Source organism: Bubalus bubalis, chromosome 12 (genome assembly GCF_019923935.1).
Source record: "Bubalus bubalis isolate 160015118507 breed Murrah chromosome 12, NDDB_SH_1, whole genome shotgun sequence".
Lineage (NCBI taxonomy): Eukaryota > Metazoa > Chordata > Mammalia > Artiodactyla > Bovidae > Bubalus > Bubalus bubalis.
Window position 1 is genome coordinate 42,731,374 of NC_059168.1, and position 22,265 is coordinate 42,753,638.

The 22,265-nt window shown below is 44.9% G+C and overlaps 2 long non-coding RNA genes across 2 annotated transcripts in view; one reads left to right on the forward strand and one right to left on the reverse strand.

Annotated features, from left to right (window-relative positions):
• The window catches only part of LOC123328503, a 110,908-nt gene extending 106,003 nt beyond the window's left edge, over nt 1–4,905 (reverse strand). Inside the window, exon 1 of the long non-coding RNA XR_006543366.2 lies at nt 4,619–4,905. This is a non-coding gene — a long non-coding RNA (uncharacterized LOC123328503). The remainder of the gene's footprint in view (nt 1–4,618) is intronic.
• A 410-nt stretch (nt 4,906–5,315) lies between these two features.
• On the forward strand, nt 5,316–9,134 carry LOC123328507. The gene is made up of 2 exons (XR_006543369.2): nt 5,316–5,712; nt 8,409–9,134. It is a non-coding gene; the product is annotated as an uncharacterized LOC123328507 (long non-coding RNA).
• The last annotated feature ends 13,131 nt before the right edge of the window (nt 9,135–22,265 follow it).

The window sequence follows — 22,265 nt, forward strand, 5'->3', positions numbered from 1 at the left end:
AGATCTATTAGACCAGAGCCACACTAGTCTCTGGGATGGGAAGGGTCTTAGTTACACAGGCCTGGATATGGAGCAGAGAAAACATTTCATCACTTAAAATTAGGATCGACACATATACATTAGTATGAGTAAAATCAGAGAAGGCGATGGCACCCCACTCCAGTACTCTTGCCTAGAAAATCCCATGGACGGAGGAGCCTGGTAGGCTGCAGTCCATGGGGTCGTAAAGAGTTGGACAGAACTGAGCAACTTCACTTTCACTTTTCACTTTTATGCATTGGAGAAGGAAATGGCACCCCACTCCAGTGTTCTTGCCCGGAAAATCCCAGGGACGGGGGAACCTGGTGGGCTGCCATCTATGGGGTTGCACAGAGTCAGACACAACTGAAGCAACTTAGCAGCAGCAGCAGCAGCATGAGTAAAATAGCTAGCTAGTGGGAAGCTGCTGTATAGTATGGGAGCTCAGCTTGGTGCTCTGTGATGACCTAGAGGGGTGGAATGGGGTTGCGGGGGTAGGAGGGGAGTCCAGAAGGTGGGGATATATATATAACATCTAGCTGATTCACTTCATTGTACAGCAGAAACTAACACAACATTGTAAAGCAATTATACTCCAATAGATAAATAAACATTGCTTCAAGGATATAATTCCTGGCATATACAAATATTCACATTTTTAAATAAAACAATTAAATCAAAAATAAATAAATAAATTTCAACATTTGTCTAACAGAACCCTGAAGAGACTTCCAGGGAATCCTTAATTGCCAAGAGAAACTGGAGTTTTCTAAAATGTTTCTATATCTCTCAGTGATACCTTCAGTGGCCCTGGTTGAGCAGCACCTTCACACAAAGTCGGTAAACACTGTCCTTCTCAGGGTGACCACCTCGTCCCAGTTTCCCCAGGACTTTGCCAGCTTTAAAACTGTCTCAGCCTCAGGCAAACCAGCACACTTTGTCACCCTAGTTCTTCCTCACAATTCTGTTGACTGTGTCAAGCAGGAGCTGTTTTATCTAAAAGGACAAACAATTTGGACTGAACCACTGCATCCTGACCTAAAGTAGTGTGGATAGGGGCAGGTGAGGGCCACTGTCTGTGACTCAAGCTCAAAGCAACAGCATCTGTTCCCTGAGGAGGGGTGACGGGGCTTACAACTTTAGCCTCTAGTCACAGACTTGGGAGGCAGCATGAAGATTATGTAGCATAACCATCTTAGATGGCACATAAGGAAATGGAGATGGAGACATCTTAAAGAACTCACTAAGCCTACACAATAGAACAGCCTGGGACTAAGGCTGTTTTTGCAAGCTGACACTCTCTCTACCACACTGCCTGAGTGTTCCAACTCATCACTAGAACATCCAAGCAACTGAATTAATGGGTCTCAAGAGATGAACCTGGACATTCCTCCCAAACCCATGAGAAATGTTCCCAACAGTCACCACCAGTGACAAAGGAGAGGATGGTGGCTGCAGCTGTCCCCTGGGCAGAAGTGTGGTGGATAAGAGGCGACACCGCCTTGAGCCTCCTTGTCCTTCTGGGGCTCCAACCCCAGGCTCCGACCTCTCCTGATCAACATTAGAGCCCCACAGCACTCTCTTCCCATCCTAACTCCTCTAGGTTATTCAGGGCTGGTGAAGAGGTGAAGAGAGGGGGATGGGGTAAGCATGGGGAGTAATAAGTCAATCACCACAACCGCCTCCCTGAGAATCTCTTTTTTAAATTTATTGGCAACTTCTGAGAAGTTGAACAAAATACCTTGCCCAGGTTGACACCCAGAAACGTCATGTTTGTCTTCAAAAATCAAGCCAGCAGCCAAGCAACTACTTCTTCAACCAATGAAGCACTTTCTTACAAGTGTCTTACTTTTAAAAGAAACAAAAAGGTTTTGATCACACAGAAAGGAGTCTGTGCAGCTGGTAATACACTCCCCAAGGGAACATAGGGCTTTTAAAATCATTACTCTCACGGCTTTTCCCATTATTATTTCAGATTTATTAAGCCTCAGCTGTCTAGGTATACCTGTAGAAAGGTAATTTGGGTTGGGTATCATTTTAGGAAGCATGTGGAAATTGCCAAAGAGTAATTATTTATATTCTCATCCCTCTAAGTTCTCTTTCTGGACTTGGAAACAAGCACTATTAAGACAGATGGGAGTAACACAAGGCAGGTTACTTCTACCCACTCCGGTACTGGGGGAGTGAAAGGCCATTTTGAGTAGATATATTCAACCCAAAAGGCTGTAACATTGCAAAGTTAAACCATCTATTCCTGGTTATTCTCTCCCAAGACATAACTTGTTCTAACTCTCCTCTCTATTCTCTGTCCCTGCAAATCTTTTCCATGCTCTGAGACCCAGCCTAAGAGTGCCCGTGAGACATCTTGCCAAGCCTCTCCAACCCACATCGTTTCTCCCTTTCCTGAAATCAGGTAGCTCTTAAAGTAGCGCTTAACTGAAAAAATGTATTAATATCATGTTTTATTTCAAGAGTTGAGTATGCAGATTACCCCATGTGAAAGCAGCATGTTAGTGGGAAATGCTCAGTATTTGTTGAATGAATGAGGAAATAAGAGCTTGACTTTTGGAATCAGAAAGACCTGGTTTTATCTCTTACTAGCCAGATGACCCTTATCAAGTCACTTAACAAGTTCAAGCATCAGTTTCTTTATCTGGAGAATAGTAATAATACTACATGGCTCAGAGGAGCAAATGAAATACACACAGATGTTCAAAAACAGAGCATGTCCTTTCCCTTTGCCAAGTGTCCAGTGAGATGGCATTCATTTATTCTCTTAACCAGTTTGTATTCCAGAACCTTTCTTTTTTAAACAGAGTTCACACCATATTTTAAACAATGTTCTACCATATTTTGATTAGGACAAAGTGTGGCCTATCAATTGTGAAAACGTTTCCAGAAACCAAGACTGAGGTCTGTAGCTTTTAAAAAGACACATGGAAGTCACAGTGTAGGTATGTGCTGATGTGCCTTCAAATATGAGACGGAAAAGTCCCAAAACTTATTACAGTTTGGAAAGTGTTTGCATCACCTGCAGCGGCCCTACTGTAGTTCAATGCTATTTTCCTTGAAACACCTCATACTGTTTTCTGCACGTAGAAAGACACATAGGCACTTCATCTGTGTTTATAAACTGAACTATAGCCATGGTTGCAAAGTTTTGGGAATTTAACTAGTTGGGGTGGGAGGGAAATGTTTTCAAAGCCATTTAATTCTCTGTGTTCTTTTTTTTTTTAATTTTTTTTTTTTACAATATTGTATTGGTTTTGCCATACATCAACATGCATCCGCCATGGGTGTACACGTGTTTCCCATCCTGAACCCCCCTCCCACCTCCCTAATTCTCTGTGTTCTAAACTACATTTCAGCAAAACACAACTCCCAACGATTACCCAAAGCTGCAGCCCAAACAGCCCTGGGCCAAGGATTGTTGAATGGCGGCCTTTAAACCTTGCCTCATAAATACTCCACTCTAATGAACTCATGCCCCCAAACAGCCCCTGAACTGGTCTACTAACCCCAATACACATTAAATTTATGATTTCTAAACAAGATAAAAGACCCAGTTGGATTCATTTCCTTCAAAAAAAAAAAAGGGGATTCCATTCCTGACCAAGTTGAGACCCTGAGCTGGATTATCTGCTACTAGCACCTACTTGTCCATCATGCAGGCAAAACCTTCTGCTATAACTTTCCTGGCATTTTCAAATCAGCTTCCTTCCCTGACTGGTCTGAGCCTACTCCTCTCACCACGGCTTGCTCACAGTTATAGCTCTGCCATTCACCGATTCTTCCTATGGCTATGCCAGGTGATTTCCTACCTGGCCACCGTGAAGCTGCATCCTCTCAAGTTACCCTCGCAGGTTCTCCCCTCCAGAGAGAATCACATAGAACCTTAGGGGCAAAAGTGACTTTGGAATTCATCTAGTCATTTTACAGAAAAGAAAACTAAGACCCAGAGAAGAAAACGAACTGAAAAAGTCGGGGCTAGAGTCCAGGTGTCTTAGCTCTGAATCCAGTGCCCAGTGCCAAGTCATTGGGCACCTAGCCTGAAGGTGTCCTCAGTGGCCCCTCTCCCAGCACACCTTCCAGTTGGATCACCTGGTGAGGTCCAGGGAGGCTGCCTTTGGGTCTGCCAGCCTGGCCTCCAAGCTGTCTGCCCAGATAGGCCACCCTCCTGCCCACTGCCCGCAGCCACCAGGTTTGTCTCAGCTTACTTTCCTGCACCTTGTCTCGTCAAGGTCAGACTCCTTGCTTCTGGAATAAAGTGAGATGTACAAAATCCAACAAACCAATCCATCTGGGGAAAGGAGACTAATGACTCCTCCCAGATAATCTGAGAATGTTAAACAAAGGCCTTCAGAAGGAAATGGCTTTGCTGTCCCAACCTATATAGTAACTTTAAAAGAAGGTATTTGATCTCTGGGTGATGGAGTCAGCTGCCTGCCCCCCTAAGAGGAAAAGGTAGGAGCTGGCCAGGCCCAGAAGTAGCTGAGAGGAGGCAAATGGTAGGTAAATCCACCTGCTCTCTCAGCCTGAATGTGTCCCCAGCAAAGTCCATTAACAATTCTAGAATCTAGATAATAAAATAAAGTCTAACCTGGGTTTCCTTTGTTCTTTGTCTAGTTTCACTTGCTCAAAGAGGGTTGAATGTAGAGGCCTTGTACTGGGCTCTTCAGACCAGAGCTCCAGGTAGGAAATGGCTGCAATGCCTCAGCTCAGCAGGCCATGTGCAAAAGCACTGGGCATGACACAGTCCAAGATGCCAGCAGTGGGCTGTGTGCAGAGACGCTGCCTCTGGCCCTGGATTCTGCAGCCATGAGCAGCACAGCTGTGCCAGCCCTGCGAGAACTCAGCCCCCTCCCCTCGGATGAGATCCCTATGCAGCCTCACTTAATGGGAAGAACCTGTGCTCTAGAGCCTGGCTCACACCTCTCCCTTCTCCAATCAAAAAAACTTCTGAGCCAAACTGGGTCTCATTCTACTGGCTGCGCTGACACCTGGGAGGAGGACCCTTATTGGGACCCAGCTGGGAAGGTCCAGTAACAAATGAAATCACTGAGAACCACTAATCAGTATTATGACCCCAGTGCTCACACTTCTTTCTAGCAAAGGGTCTGCCCTCGATTCCCATCACCTCGCCACAGCAACCTACCCACGTGAGCACTTTCAAGAGCCACCTGCTCTCTGTGCCGTGCTCAGTTGTGTCCAACTCTTTGCAACCCCATGGACTGTACCCCACCAGGCTCCTCTGCCCATGGATTTTCCAGGCAAGAATACTGGAGTCGGTTGCCATTTTGTTCTCCGGGGGATCTTCCCAAACCAGGGATCAAACTCGCATCTCCTGTGTCTCTTGCATTGCAGGCAGATTCTTTACCACTGTGACACCTGGGAAGCCCAAGCCACGTGCTACCCCACACTTAACGCACTGCATCCAATACCCTCCCACCAAGCACCGAGCATGAGTCTCCCACTGTGCACCAGGAATGGGCACATCCAGAAAAAGCCGTATGAAAAATCCCAAGGAAATGCCACAGCATAGGTCCTAATCCCTGCCTGTTCTCCCAGCCAGTTCTGTGGATCCTAACAAACTTCTGGACTTCTCTGGGCCTCCATTAACTCACTGGAGAAATGAGGCTTAATGGGGACAGATGAAGAAAAACTCTTCAACAAAGGGAAAAACATTTTTCAAAGGTATGATTATCTCATTATGTTATTAGTAATAATAAAATTACTTCCTTGCCCTCCTCCTAGACAAATACAATTTTGGACTTCTTCTGGGAAATCCCCGATTCACAAGTAGCTTGTATGAATTACAAGCTCCTCTCCTCCTGCTTAAATTCTCTTGCAGTTAAGCTCAGTCTGCACCAATTGATGTTTTTATAAATAAGATAAAAAGGGAAGATTTGACCAGGACTCAGACAACAAAATCATTTGGTGAAAACTGAATTGCAGTCATCTGCCTCCGTCACCAAGCAAAAACATGCTGCCTACTTTCTTGTAAGCAGGTCACAGCAAGATCCCAGAGTGTGGGGTCCTTTGCCTTGGTCTCAGAATGTAGCATCAAGCCTCAATTCCTTTGCTTTGTGTGTGTGTGTGAGAGAGAGTCTCAGATGTGAGAAGGAATTACTTTATATCTATTATATATATATGTATAATATCCCAGGTGGTACTAGTGGTAAAGAACCCACCTGCCAATGCAGGAGACTAAGAGACATGCATTCAATCCTTGGGTTGGGAAGATTTCCTGGAGGAGGGCATGGCAGTCCACTCCAGTATTCTTGCCTAGAGAATCCCATGGACAGAGGAGCCTGGTGGGCTACAGTCCATGCTGCTGCTGCTGCTAAGTCACTTCAGTCATGTCCTACTCGGTGCGACCCCATAGATGACAGCCCACCAGGCTCCCCCATCCCTGGGATTCTCCAGACAAGAATACTGGAGTGGGGTGCCATTGCCTTCTCCAATGCATGAAAGTGAAAGTGAAATTGCTCAGTCGGGTCCGATTCTTAGCGACCCCATGGACTGCAGCCTACCAGGTTCCTCCGTCCATGGGATTTTCCAAGCAAGAGTACTGGAGTGGGGGTGCCATTGCCTTCTCCAGCTACAGTCCATAGGGTCACAAATAATCAGACACCACTGAAGCAACTGAGCACACATGCATAAGTGTGTGTATATATCTGTGTATTTTGTGCATATTTTTAAAGCATATATTGACTTCGCCTCATCTTTTTTCTTTTTTTACAGGTGCAAAACATAGTGATTCGATATTTTTATACATTACAAAATGATCACCACTCCTTTGCTTTTGAGGCCAGTTCTTGGCCTTTAAGTTCTTAAATCCCAATGGTGAACAGACAAAACTCTTGCCTATGCTCTGTTTTAGCTCAACACTCACACATCTTCTGTCCACAGGCTTGAGCCTTCGGGGTCTGACAGGCAGGGAATTCTTCAAGCAAAGGCTGTGATTATTCCACCTGTGGTTTAAACGCAGTTTAAAAAGAGAGAGAGAGAGAGAATTCTAAACAAACAAGAAATGACCACACAAATTGACAGACCAGGCAGTATTTAGAATCTGTCTTCCAGGATCCAGCCCAAGCACATGTTTGAAAGCCTGATCTCCACTTTTCCTCACAGGCAGTGTGGGCAACATGAAACCTTTTAAATGATAAAAGCAGATTTCACAAACTAATAGTAAAGAGCTCGGCCCCTGTAGGGTACATTTTGCCTGTCTTTGGAATGCCCGCATAAGTTGAAGGGGCCCCATTTCTTATGTTTCTTTAATTTTCAGAAATTACTCAGAGGTAAGAATATAATTAGAGGGAACAGTGAGCAGGAAATGTAATGCTTTTTCCCAGTCTCCTCTCGAACAGAAATCTTCTACAAAAGCAAATGCCTCTGAGAAAGTACTGGCATCTAGAAAGTACACCTAACAACAAAATGGACATACATATCAGCTCAGCTTCACAGCCGTTTATCCCACTTCTGGGATAAAACACTTAAATAAATCAGAAATGGACACATCTCCCACCCCAGGGAGGTGCTCCAGGTACACTCTTGCAGTGAAAGAAAACCCACCTTTCTCCGACTGAACCTGTCTGGGGTGTTGACCTGCAGCAACCTCAGCACTCCCTCCCAACATGCCCCTCTGCCCCATGCAGGCTGCAGAGCCCTGGGCCCAGCACCTGTTTCCAGGCCCTTTCCTTTCCCTCGGCTTGCTTCCATTTCCATGCCTTTGTCTCTCCCACACCAGCCCTACCCTTTACCCTGTGCTTTCTCTGCTTGCTTTGCCCCTTCTTTTATTTCTTCTTATTTTGTTGTTGTTTTATATTTGAGTTTTGTTTGCCTGCTTTTTTGTGGTAAAATATGTATATAACATAATATTTAATATTGCTCATTTTAACCATGTGTAAGTGTACAATTCGGTGGCATTAACTACATTCACAATTCTGTGTGCCCATCACCACCATCCATCTCTAGAATTTGTTCATCATCTCCAATCTAAGCTCTGTGCCCATTAAACTACTCCCTTCTCCCCTCCCACCAGCCCCTGGCAACTTGTATTCTGCTTTCTGTCTCTGTGATTTTGCCTTTTGTAGGTACTTCATATAAGGGAAATCGCACAACATTAGTCCTTCTGTAACTGCCTTGTTTCACTAAGCATAATGTTTTCAAGCTCCATCCACATTGTAGCGTGTGTCAAAACCTCGTTTCTTTCTATGGTTGAATAGTATTCCATTGTGTGTATATACCACATTCGTTTATCAGTTCATCTGGGAGGGACACTTGGGTTGTTTCCACTTTTTAGCTATGGTGAGTAATGCTGTTGTGAATGTGGGTATACAGATATCTGTTTGAGCCCCTGCTTTCCATTCTTTTGGGTGTATACATAGGAGTAGAATGCCGGACCAGATGGTAGCTACCTAGCACTGATGAGATGCTTCCAAAGTTTGCCCCAGGAGAGGGCACTGAAGCAACTTATTACCTTGGAGGCAAGAAGAAGCAAAGCAGAGAACGTGAACGTGTCAAAGAAACAGTGGGCTATAGATCTTGCTATATGCCAACTTCACAAAGCACTGAAACGTCTACCCTGGGACTTGACTTCTAACTAACTGTGTGATCTCAGATAAGCTCCCCAAACTGCTCTGAGCCTCAGTTTCCTTGTCAGTAAAACGGAGGTAACACACCTGTCCAGCTTGCATCGTGCTACAGTGCTGCTTTGAGCATCAAATGAAAGAAAGCTTGTGAACTGTTTTGTAGGCCAATAATTACACAAATGTAGTGGTAACGGTAATAAGAAAATGACTGGAAGTCTAAACAGAATTTCAGACCTCCATAAACTACACGTGCCTCCTCCAAAGACCCGGGGCTGCCTCCCCAGAAAGTCAGTGCTATCATTTAAGCATTTCTCTCAAGTGCTCAGGAATCGTTCCTTCTGATTCCACATGACAGAGTCACCCAGGGCTCTCCCTCCCAAAGGAAGCACCTGGAGAGGTGGATCCTCAAAGGCCACACATGAACTGAAGCTAAAACCTGGGTCTGAACTATTGGGAAAATATGAGCGCTTTAATCCACGCATTTGAAAGCATTAATTAATGATCCCATCCCTGCTTCTTCCTCAGTCCCCTGTCCATCAGTCTGATGGTGTAATCTGAACTTTGAGAGCCTCATGAAAAATATCTTCTTTGCTTTTAAAAAATATAAGAAAAACATAAGTAAGGTACTCACTCCAGAGACCTGGATACACATGGATAACATGTGGAAAATCCATCCTGGGAGAGGAAGTTATTCCACCATAGGTCTTCTCGGCCCTTCAAACAGGCTGCTTACGTCTGGGCGTCTCTACAGAGAATGGTATGGAGGCACTGTGCTTGCTCCAGGGAAAGTCACAAAGTGCGGGACAGGCAAAGGTGGAATAACAAGACATTTAAATACAATGTTCCATTTAATAAAGCCCTAGGAGTCAAACTCCTGGTATATGAAATAATCTGGGTTTAAAAACAAAAAACAAAACCATTGTTGAATAATGCAAACTTGAGCTGTGGCCTTTGCAGCTGCAGGACTAAAATACTTCCTTTAGAGGCTTCATTCCTCTTGCTCAGGGTGGGGTAAACTAGGCCCCACTCATAGCTAAGAGTGGAGTCTTCAAAATCCATGTTCAGCAGCCAGCCCTCTTCTCTAACTTAGCTGAGTTTAGTTGAGTCTATTGGCCCAGCCAAACAAGCCAGGCCCATCTCCTCACCTGTCCAAACTTGAGGATTGATTGGCTGGTTATTCTTTTTTTTATTACTTTTATTTATGTATTTGGCTGTGCTGGGTCTTAGATGTGGCACACAGAATCTTTTATTGTGGCGTGTGGGATCTAGCTCCCTGATCAGGGATGGAAGCTCCATGGAGTCTTAGCCACTGGACCTCCAGGGAAGTCCCTGGCTGGTTATTCTTTAACTTGTTCACGCTTCTGTGTTACCTCAACCCAACATTTGCCATGTAAGCATTTTCTCTCCTAATTGTGTTATGAAGGATTTTCCTCTTATTAAAGGAATTTGAGGTGTTGGCAGGCTAGTTGGAGCAGAGTTAGTCCGAGAAGCCCCTGAGATCACTGAAGGCTTACCCAGCCAGCTTCCAGGTCAGCAAGTTTAACCATCCACGGTGGCCTGGGCATCCCTGCCCTCCACCCTTTTCCTCTCCTCCCTGTCTCCCTAACTTCCACTCTCAAGGAGGTTACTGGCAGCCTATTCCTGGAGAAGGCCAGGCAGGGCCAGACCACCCTTATGTTCAAAGCTTCTTCTAGAGCTTCCGCCAACCCCTTTGTGCTCCCATGGGCTGGATGCCTCTTCCTCCCCACCCAACATCCAGGTGACCTTAATAGTATCTAAGATAGTGTTTAACAGTGTATTATGCTTGTGCCCTGACACATCCAATGTATCCCTATGCTTCCTATGATATTTTCTTCCCTCTAGTCATAAAGATTTGACTCTTTCCGTACATGTATGTTAAGTCACTTCAGTCCTGTCCGATTCTTTGCGACCCCATGGACTGTAGCCCGCCAGGCTCCTCTGTCCATGGGGTTCTCCAGGCAAAAATGCTGGAGTGGGTTGCCATATCCTCTTCCAGGGGATTTTCCCAACCCAGGAATCAAACCCATGTCTCTTACATCTCCTGCATTGGAAGGCGGGTTCTTTACGACTAGCACCACCTGGGAAACACCATCAAAAAAAAAAGCAATTGGATGTTTGGAGGACTCTTTCTTCATTATACAAATCCAACATGGTAGAGGTGAAACGGGGGGCTCACGCTGTAGATCGCAGCATGGGGTTGGTCATACTTCTCAAAAGTTAATGCAGACTATGACTCGGTATTTCTGGGGCAGGGCTGCAGGTTGTACATTTCTACCAGGCTCGAGGTGATGCCCAGTCTCTGTAACAGCACTCTGATCCACAGATAGCACTTTGAGTCTTGAGGGGAGAGCTCCCTACCTGCAGAGTCCCCAGGTGAGGAAAGTGGTGAAAGGAAGGGAAAGCTAAGGACCAGTTTTCCCATCTGTCGAGTCCCACAGGAATGGCTACCTGGAAGATGAGGGTACAACCTCGCCATGTCAGCTTGAGAGGGAAGCATAGTTCACCTATTCAGGGCGGGGGTGGTAGTGGCAGCAGTGGCAGGAAGTCCAAGAACACCCTGCAGGCTGTTTGTGCCACCCAAGGAAAGAGGAACTGACCTTTTTCTCATGGGGAAGTGCATCTTCTCTGCTCCAAACCACAGGCTCACAACCGTACTAGTTCGAGTGAAGTTCCTGCGATGACCACTGGGCGTGGGCCTGCCTCTTCTGGCCCCCACCCACCAGAGTTCCCTCCCCACTGGCTTGGCTGACCCCTTCTGCTCCCCTGCTGGAAGACCCAGGCATCCCACACAGGAGCAAGCCCCGCTGGCCTTCCCTTGCCAATGTGGTGCCTCTAAGTCCAAACCTGAAAAGGAAAGCTGTGTATACGGACACTTAAATTAGATCCTTGCAATTATCTTTCAATCCTGGCTTGCCCTGTGCTTCTTTATCACTTTTTTTTTTTTAATAGCTGAAGTTACTCACCCTCCTTTTAAGTAGACTGTGCAAAAGGCATAGGCCAACTTCTGATATATTCCCACAAGCAAAATTAAATACCAGTAACATGTGTTTTAGTGAATTGGGTCCCTCAATTTGCATCTTCTAATAAGGATGTTATCATACTGGTTTATAGCTCAGCTCTTTAGTTTTTATCTCTCTGGGGCTAGATTCCCCCTCATGAGTTCAATGTAAGACTATGAAGTAATGCAATTTTTAAAATGCTTTTCTTCTGTGTTAACATTAACACCCTTATGAGTGAAAGGGTTTTACTCTCCAAAGTGTACAGAATGTTTGCATTCACTGGAGGAAGGGGCGGGATATCAGCCTTAGTGATATCCGTGGCTGCTCCTAAGTGGAAGGAGTTGAGTCAGTAATCCAGTCTGCCACTGCAAAAAAAGGCTTTTTCACCTCTTTGCGTGGAGACATAATCTCTGGTGTGCTCATTCCCTTACATTTAGATTAATTATAAAACATTGTCACCAGAATATTAAAGTAATGTTTAATACACAGAAGGGAATAAGGTATTCTGGAAAATGCATAATTTCTCTATGATGATTTTGCCAGTTGCATGCAATATGATCTTTTGATTGCCAGCTATAGAAATATTGTGACTAAGCTTTCACTAGCTTTTTATTTTTGCAACCATCCTGTCATAGCACTTTGAAAACTGTAAGCTTGGCCCATCAAAAAAAAAAAAAACTAAGGGTGCCCATGCTAGAGAGTTCTCTCGGCTTAGTTCCTGGAGTGGGTGGTGAGAGGGGAGGGTTTTGCAGGGTACAGGGGCAACTTCCGCTTCACCAGTGCTAACACAGCTGGGGGGAGTGAGGGAGTGACCCCCACTCTCTGCAGAAACCCAACATACACACACACACACATATGCTCTCTGCATCCCTTGAAGGTTGTCAACATTCCTAAATGGAAATCTCAAGTCCTCTTGGTTGCTTCAGATTTTCCAAGCTTCCCTGCAGCCACACACCCAGGAGGGATCGGCTGAATCAACACAGAGCAGCCACAGCAAGTGGAATGTTCCTTGCCAGCAGTGGCTGAAGTGGGACCGACACTCCTCAGGGGGACCACTCCTGGGGATTGGTTACCTCAGCCGTCTCCCTCTAGGTCACTCGGCTCCATCCTTGGCTGTGTTGGTTAACAACCAAGTGTGGTTACCAGCGGAGGGCTCTTGTCCTTCGAGGTCTCACATCTGGTCTCTGCAGGTGAAACTTTTCCACTTTGAAAATAACTTTTTTTAAATAATAATGAAAGCAGGAGGAGCATTCCAGCCCGCACACCTTCCCATGAACCCTTGCCAGGTAGGTTGGTGTTCCCATTCCTCCATCACACCACCCAGGGTGCTGGTAGAATTCTTTGAGCTCTTTAAAACTGAAATGAATTTTTAAATATGTGTTCCGTTTATCCATGCCACCTAACAGCAATACGCCCAACACCTGTCATCTTGTTTCCGTTCTCATCAAGGCTTCCTAAGCCTCCCTGACCTCCACCCTCTGCTCTTCAAAAATATACTCAATGCAGATATGAAAAACTAAGCCCTCTCACCCCAAAAGGCTCTGAGTCTGGAGGCCTAATTACCTCTCCATTTGCAACACGGAGGCCCCTTGGGTCAGAATTAAATGTGATTTCCAGTAGGAGAGGGGATAGGTTTACTCTGCTCCTGCCCATCCCACATCTGTTCTGTAGACACAATGACTCCGTACGCCGGGAAAGGATAAACCCAGCTCCCCCAGCCCAGCTCTGTCGCCTGGACCTTTAACTCCTGGAGAAGAGAGGTGGGAGCCCAGAGCGAATACAGTTTCTGAAGATAAGACTCTGGAAACCTGGGAGTGATGAATATCAGAGATCAAAGCCCAATCATGTCCTTGAGATCATCACAGTCATTATAGACAAGGTGTGTTTTCCTGTCTGTATGAGTGTGGACAGGCAGCCCGCGTAAGACATGAGTGTGCTTATGTTGTAAACAGGAGTATACGTAAGGAACTGGAGGTGAAACTGCACATATGCACAAGCTTCCTGTACAGACACCATCATTCTGACTCCCAGGGAAAATAGAAAGGGCAATTGTATGCCAACTATTAAACTATTGTATGGACACTTGAGTTTCCTAACCAAGTACACATGATTTTCAGCCATTATTTTACTAAGGTGTCAACAAGGAAAAGGAGATGTTTAGCTCGAGAAGGGAGCTTTGTCCCCTGCTCCATGGGCTGCACCACACATAGGCCTTACTTTCTTCCCTGGTCCCCATCAAGGTCTATTGGGAATACTAAACTTTTCCCATTATACTTAATTTCAGTGGGAGGGGAGACGCAGGTCATACTGGTAATATCAAAATGTTCTCAGATGTCAAGGGAAGGTTTCCATGTGTGTTGAATCCCTTTGGGAAGCTCCCGACCACTCTCTTAGCCTGTATTCACATCCTGACAATCTTCCTGAGAGGTGGGACCGGGGCCAAGGCTTGTGGCCATAGACAGGTCATAGGAATGGGGAGGAGACTCTGAGAGAAACAATGGTGACAAGGAGAATCCAAAACCTAGTGCCAAAAATTATTCTTTATATGCTTTAGATGTCCTGATTTATGACACCAGACAGTCATAGACCAGTCCTGCTTCCAGAAGGAACAGAATGACAGGCAAGAGATATGAGGCATGGAAGGATCTTAGATTATATGACTGCAATACAAAAATACAAAGGTCCCTGTTTTTGAAATAAACTCCAATAGAGTGAAGCCCCAGCTTGTTCAGCCTTACTTTATGCAGAGAACATTTCACTGATTCCAGGTAAACATGCTTGCTTACTTTCAGTTCCTACCTTCATTATGAAACTCATCTAATTTTGTGGCCAAGTGGCAATTAAATCTTATTGTTATGGGACATAGCATGTATCAACAAGCAGGCTGCAAGGAAAAAAAGCAACATAATATAACTTATACAAGTAGTTAAGAGAATGAAAAATTTCATGAATCTTCCACCTAAAAGAGGAAAGTCCTTGGAGCCTCCTCTTGTAGCTTTCTGTTCTTTTTCCAGTTGAGTTTATCATTGTGCTTGAGATGATGGTCAAGTGTTAAACGCTCCATGAGACCTGATGTTTACAGTTTGTATTATAAACGTGGTCTGTCTCTAGGAACTAACTGACCTGCTTGGCTTCAAGGTCTTCATCTTTACGCCCTTCATTGGGTAGGTCTCTATCAACAGTCATTATATAAGGAAGACCTTTTATGGGCTTCCACTTCTCTAACTAGGGCAAGTGGGGAATTTAGATATACCATTGAACAATGTGATCATTGCCCACTTGAATGTGATAAGGATGACTACATAATCTGACACAAACACTATACTCACAGCAGAGTCCTTCCTCTAGGAAATTGCCAACACCTTCAGGGATCATGTCTGACTAGTCTCTTGGTCTCTGAGTTCCCTGCCAATCCATTCCATACCTCGTTACACTCTTCCTAAGACTTTTCTATGGGAATAATTTTGAAAGACTTGTTATTGACTATAATGCAAACCCCTTAAGCCTATCGTTAAAGCCCCTCCACAAAATGGCTCCAGATTAGTTTCCAACCTTATTTCCCATGATTTTCATAGAAAACCTTTTTTTTTCCTGCCTCACTGGTCTACCTATTGCCCTCCAAGCATCACAACAGTACCTTGAACTGACTTGCCCTCATCCTTTCTCTTCATCATCTAAATCCTAGCCTACCTTTGATGACCAACCAAAAGCTCAACATCTTTGTGAGTCCTAAAGAAATTATCTTCCTTTACATTCCTACAGTTCATATCTCACTTCTGAATTAATCCTATTGTACCTTTTAGTTATTAATTACTTATTATTTGCTTGTATGTTTATAGTCTTATCCCTCACATTAGGACCAGGAGTGGGGTGTTATAATTTGGGGGGATATCTTTTTAAAATTATTTATTTGTTTGTTTTTTGGTTGTGCTGCATCTTTGTCGCTGAGAGCGGCTTTCTCTAGACGCAGCGAGCCAGGGCTACTCCTCCTGGCGGTGCACAGGCTTCTCACTGAGGTGGCTTCTCTTGTTGCAGAGCACAGGCTCTAATTACGCGGGCTCAGTAGTTGTAGCGTACCGGCTTAGTTGTTCCGAGGCACGTGGATCTTCCCAGTCCAGGGATTGAACTTGTGTACCCTGTACTGGCAGGCAGATTTTTATGCACTGTACCACCAGGGAAGTTCTATAGTTTTTATCGTTATCCACGGTGCCTAGAACTTCACCTTGCACATTGTAGGTAGAGAAAACCAGCTTAGCTGATGTTGATGTTCTGAGAGAGACCGTAAGACTGCATGTAGGAGAAGTAAAGATGTCTTTGTCATGCTCCATTTAGATTACATTAGATGTAAATAATCAGTTACAGACAGCTCAGACAGTTGAATACCTGGACGTATCCCTTTATAGGTCACTTATCTTTGATCCCAGAACAAGAACTGTGTTTCTATTACTCCCTCCTTCTAAATTACCTGCTGTTATTTTTTCCCAATAAGATAGGGCCAGATGAAGAAACATCAGTGTATACTCATCTCCACCACTTGAAAACAACTTTTAAGTGTGCATCCTATAGGTAAGGTATAAAGAATATCATTCCCATTCATTTGGGAGCTCTGAAGCCCCTTGCCTGGGACTGCTGTCTACGCTGGCAAAGTGAATTATATATTAGCATTTTAAAAGGCTCACTGTTCTCACCACATCAACTCAACTAAGACTAGTTATTTAGGAGGATTCTAATTAATTTAATTCTCCACTGGTGGCCATTTCTGACGGGCAATGACTGTGCCTTTTACCTCTTTGCCTCCTTCCCCAGCACTTAGCTCTGTAGGTTGCTTGTAGCAGGGACCTAATAAATATTTGTTGATTGAACAATGAATGAGCCTTACTGCAGATGCATGAGTGAATTCCTCAGATATGCCTAACAAAATCAAACTCATCTTCCCAGCACCAAGGACAGATAGAAAGGCAAGCACCATGGGAACTACTGACACTGACCTTGCTGAGTAGGTAACAGAACCAGAGCCCAGTCAGCAAAGCCATTTTGAGCACACTTCCTAATCAGTTTAATTAGCATTGTTTTCATATTATTTTCATATGATACCCCCAACCGTGGCATTACATATGATGACAAAACTGTAGAATGAGCTAGTCCCTGGAGGCCCGTATGTAGAGGTTAAGAGGATTCCAGAGTGAGGATTCACAGCAGCAGTACCAATGGTATAACCTCGGACAGGTCATTTTAGTGTCTCTAATGCCAGGAGAAATATCAGAAACCTCAGATATGTAGATGACACCACCCTTATGGCAGAAAGTGAAGAAGAACTAAAAAGCCTCTTGAAAGTGAAAGAGAAGAGTGAAAAAGTTGGCTTAAAGCTCAATATTTAGAAAACGAAGATCATGGCATCTGGTCCCATCACTTCATGGGAAATAGATGGGGAAACAGTGGAAACAGTGTCAGACTCTATTTTGGGGGGCTCCAAAATCACTGCAGATGGTGATTGCCGCCATGAAATTAAAAGACGCTTACTCCTTGGAAGGAAAGTTATGACCAACCTAGATAGCATATTGAAAAGCAGAGATATTACTTTGCCAACAAAGGTCCATCTAGTCAAGGCTATGGTTTTTCCAGTGGTCATGTATGGATGTGAGAGTTGGACTGTGAAGAAAGCTGAGCCCTGAAGAATTGATGCTTTTCAACTGTGGTGTCGGAGAAGACTCTTGAAAGTCCCTTGGACTGCAAGGAGATTCAACCAGTCCATCCTAAAGGAGATCAGTCCTGGGTGTTCATTGGAAGGACTGATGCTGAAGCTGAAACTCCAATACTTTGGCCACCTCATGCGAAGAGTTGACTCATTGGAAAAGACTCTGATGCTGGGAGGGATTTGGGGGCAGGAGGAGAAGGGGACGACAGAGCATGAGATGGCTAGATGGCATCACCGACTCGATGGACATGAGTTTGAGTGAACTCCGGGAACTGGTGATGGAAGGGAGGCCTGGTGTGCTGCAATTCATGGGGTTGCAAAGAGTCGGACACGACTGAGCGACCTAACTGAACTGAAGCTTCAGCAAAACAGGAATAATAGTAGTAGCTGTCCCCACAATGTGGTTATAAAGAAGACATAAGAACAAGAACGTGCATGGAAAACTCTTATCATGGGACTTCCCTGGTTATGCAGTGGTTAAGAATCCACCTTGCAGTGCAGGGTACTCTGGTTCAATCCCTGACTGGGGAACTGAGTTCCCACATGTCGTGGAGCAAGTAAGCCAGTGCACTACGACTAGAGAGCTCAAGTGCTGTAACTAATACCCAAGGCAGCCAAATAAATAAATTAAATATTTTCATAAAAAAATAAAACCCTCATTGTTATTCCCAGAACATAGTAAATTCTCAATAAACATTAATTGGTATTATCATTTCTACTTTGACCTATGTTTTGCTCTTTACCAGGCAAAATAGCTGAGGATAATAAGAGTTAGGTGTTCTATCAGACGTCACATTTTGGACATGGCCTGGCCTTCAGTCTCCAGGCACCAGAAGACGTGTGGTGCTTTGCAACCCTTGGTTAGATACACAAAGTCTGTGGAAGAAGGCTGTCCTCCAAAGCTACCCTCCAGCAGAGTGAGGGGTAGAGAGGGACCTCCAACTTTAAGATGCACTTAAGTTATAAAACTCACCTGAACATTGCAAATGCAACCATCTCCAAAATTTGAACATTTTAAAAACATGACACCTTTAGAGTTCAAACAAAAATCATTACAGCCTTTTTTTTTTCTGTGACATAAACTTATTTTATTTTTTTTTAATTTTATTTTATTTTTAAACTTTACATAATTGTATTAGTTTTGCCAAATATCAAAATGAATCCGCCACAGGTATGGGTCTGCTAACCAAAAGCAAAGAAAAAGAGACTCTTAAGATGGACCACAACCCCACATCCCCACAGTCATCAAGACTGGTTGTCAGTACCCCTCATCCTATGTGGAGTCCAGAGTATTCGTACTGTTGTGAATGTTCTGTGCTGCTGGGTGAAAGGAGGTAGGAAGCAGGGTGTGTCCTTCCTTCTTTAGAGGAAGAAATGGGCCTTGAATGGGGTCAAGTACAGAGAGAGGACACCAGGTGGGTGAGCAAGGCAAAGATAAAGCCAGGATTACAACCCAGAATTGCCAACTCAGAGACCAGCACTTTTCACCAGCCTGGATCAAAACTACCAGGAGTCCATCCCTGATCCATCACCATGTCAGAAGGGGAAAAAAAATGCACTCTGGACGTGGGCTTCCCCGGGGGCTTAGGGGTAAAGAATCCACCTGCAATGCAGGAGATAAAGGTTCAATCCCTGGGTCAGGAAGATCCCCTGGAGGAGGTCATGGCAACCCACTCCAGTATTCTTGCCTGCAGAATCCCATGAACAGTGGAGCCTGGAGGGCTACAGACCATGGGTCGCAAAGAGTTGGACACTCTGAAGCGACAGAGCACACGCACACACACCCTGGAAGAAGCTGAAAAATGAAAAGAACTCCACATATAAGGCAAGGTGGCTACCAGCAAATCCATAAAAGGTGACCCCTTTAAAAGAAAACCTCTCGTGTTTCTGGGTTCTGAGCTTTAAGAGAGCTGTTGCTCTAAAGAAGAGTATTTGCACTTTCATTTTTCCCCTTAGTGTAGGGAAGCCAGCAACAGGTAAAATCAGGCACTCTGAAAAAGAGCATGAGCAACAACACATCTTAGCACCAAAGGGAGAGAATTTTCACGCACATCTCCCTAGGCTTGCTTTCTGTGTGCCTAAGAAGAGAGGACAAATCTCCAGGGAGAGAGGAGCAGAAGGGACAACAGAAGTTCCCGTTTTGCGTTACCATTTCAGGAAATTCAGGGAACTATCACCAAGGGAAAAAATCAGGCAAATTACTTCCTCTCAGACCATCCTCAACAGGGATATTTGATTTGCTGTTGCTCCGTGAGGCTTCCTGCCGTCCTGCTCCTATTTCAGGGATGGCTCTGCCCATGCAGGCACCAACAGCTGCTGCGCACAGCAGTTGCAGTCCTATGGGTCTCAAGACATTCAAAGTCAACCCATGTCCATTCAAAGAAGTAAATGTGAATCAAAGGATGGCTGGCAAGAAAAGAAATGGCAGTAGAAGACCTGAACACAGCAGATCTAATAAAACGTTGAGACAGAATTTGTACATCTCCACACAGAGCTAGGAGGGCTTCCCAGGTGGCTCAGTGGGAAAGAATCTGCCTGCAATGCAGGAGACATGGGTTTGATCCCTGGGTTAGAAAGATCCTCTGCAGAAGGAAATGGCAACCCATTTCAGTATTCTTGCCTGGAGAACCCCATGAACAGAGGAGCCTGGCAGGCTACAGTCCATGAATCCATGCAAAGTCGCTTCAGTTGTGTCCGACTCTTTGCAACCCTATGGACTAGAGGGGGACCCCGCCAGGCTCCTCTGTCCATGCGATTCTCCAGGCACAAATACTGGAGTGGGTTGCCATGACCTCCTCCAGGGGATCTTCCTGACCCAAGGATCAAACCTGCATCTCTCATGTTTCCTGCAAGTGTGTTCTTTACCACTAGAGCCATCTGGGAAGCCCAGGCCACAGCCCATGGGGTCGCAAAAGAGTCGGACATGACTTTGCAATAAACAACAAAAACAGAGCCAGGAACCCCTGATCAAAGTGGGAAGTGACTTAAGATTTCACTTTGCACGGAAAGACTGCAGCCTAAATAGCATTAGTAAGTGGAATAACCTTCACAACTCAGAGCTGTATACCATTTCAGTCAACCCTCCATGTAGTTCATTGCTCTCTCACCATCTTTGAACTCAAAATTAAATATCCCTAGTAACAGAATTCAGGTCATGCTATTGGCCAGTTGAATTTTCTAACTGGATGCGATGAGGCCATGAAATGCAAATTAGATGGGCGTTTCCCTTAAATCTTGCCTAGAGAATGGAACAGATTGTGAGATCTATTTAAGACATTTGAGATGAATTTGGTTTGGTGAGTAGCTTTTTTTTATGCCCTTTAAACTTTAAATGCTGTCTCCCAGCAATTCGTGGGTCCTAAGTTCATTTCTACCATCAGAGGGGTGGATTAAAGGAGGAGTCTTTCCAGGTAGTGACCTCAATGCGCCCTGTCATCAGGATGCCGTTTAGAAATCCTTGAAATATGGGACACACGTACATCCTCCCCACTAGGACTGGCACCAAAACAAGCTTTTGATTTCATTCTTAAGTCCTTCTGTAATGCACACTTTTTCTGCCATTCCTGCTTCTGAATTTAGTAGGTCACAAGGGAAAGATTTGCAGCTTGAATTCCTTTGCACAGGAGCTGCAGGCTTGGGTTCCAATTCTGGATCAGCCACTAACTGTGTGGTTTCAAGCTTGGCTCTCACTTTTTTCAAGCTGTGTGATCTTAGGTCCTTCACTTAATCTTTAGGCCTCTGTTGCCCTGGTCTGTAAAATGAATGATTGCTGTGGTTCCTTTCGAGCTTTAGTCTATTCTTATCCTACCGAAGTTTTAGAATCACTAGGAAAATTGATACTGTCATGTCTGTAAAAGTGCCCTATGAAAGTCTGAAAGTGTTAGTCACTCAGTCGTGTCCTACTCTTTGCCACCCCATGGACTGTAGCCCCGCAAGGCTCCTCTGTTCATGGGATTCTCCAGGCAAGAATACTGGAGTGGATTGCCATGCCCTCCTCTAGGGGATCTTCCAGACCCAGGGATCGAACCTAGGTCTCCTGCAGTGCAAGCAGATCCTTTACCATCTGAGCCCTCCAGGGAAGCCCAAAAGTGCTCTACGAATCTTAATTATTTCCTGGGAGTATTTTTTTTAAATATAAAGCAAGGAGAAAGGTAATGTGATTTAACTATATATATTTCTTTTTTTAATGTATTTGTTTATTTGACTGAGCTGGGTATTAGTTGCAGCACTTGGAATCTTTCTTGTGGTATGCAGGATCTTTTTAGGTGCAGCATGTGGAATCCAGTTCCCTGACCAGGGATCAAACTTGGGCCCCCTGCACTGGGAGCACAGAGCCTTAGCCACTGGACCACCAGGCAGGTAAGTCCCAACAAGAGATATCTTAATTTACACTAAGATAGGAAGGAAACGGAGAAGGCAATGGCACCCCACTCCAGTACTCTTGCCTGGAAAATCCCATGGACGGAGGAGCCTGGAAGGCTGCAGTCCATGGGGTCACTGACGGTCGGACACGACTGAGCGACTTCACTTTCACTTTTCACTTTCATGCATTGAAGAAGGAAATGGCAACTCACTCCAGTGTTCTTGCCTGGAGAATCCCAGGGATGGCAGAGCCTGGTGGGCTGCCGTCTATGGGGTCGCAAAGAGTCGGACACGACTGAAGCGACTTAGCGCCTTAGGAAGGAAAGGTTGGTCTAGTCAAGGCTATGGTTTTTCCAGTGGTCATGTATGGATGTGAGAGTTGGACTGTGAAGAAAACTGAGTGCCGAAGAATTGATGCTTTTGAACTGTGGTGTTGGAGAAGATTCTTGAGAGTCCCTTGGACTGCAAGGAGATCCAATCAGTCCATTCTGAAGGAGATCAGCCCTGGGATTTCTTTGGAAGGAATGATGCTAAAGCTGAAACTCCAGTACTTTGGCCACCTCATGCGAAGAGTTG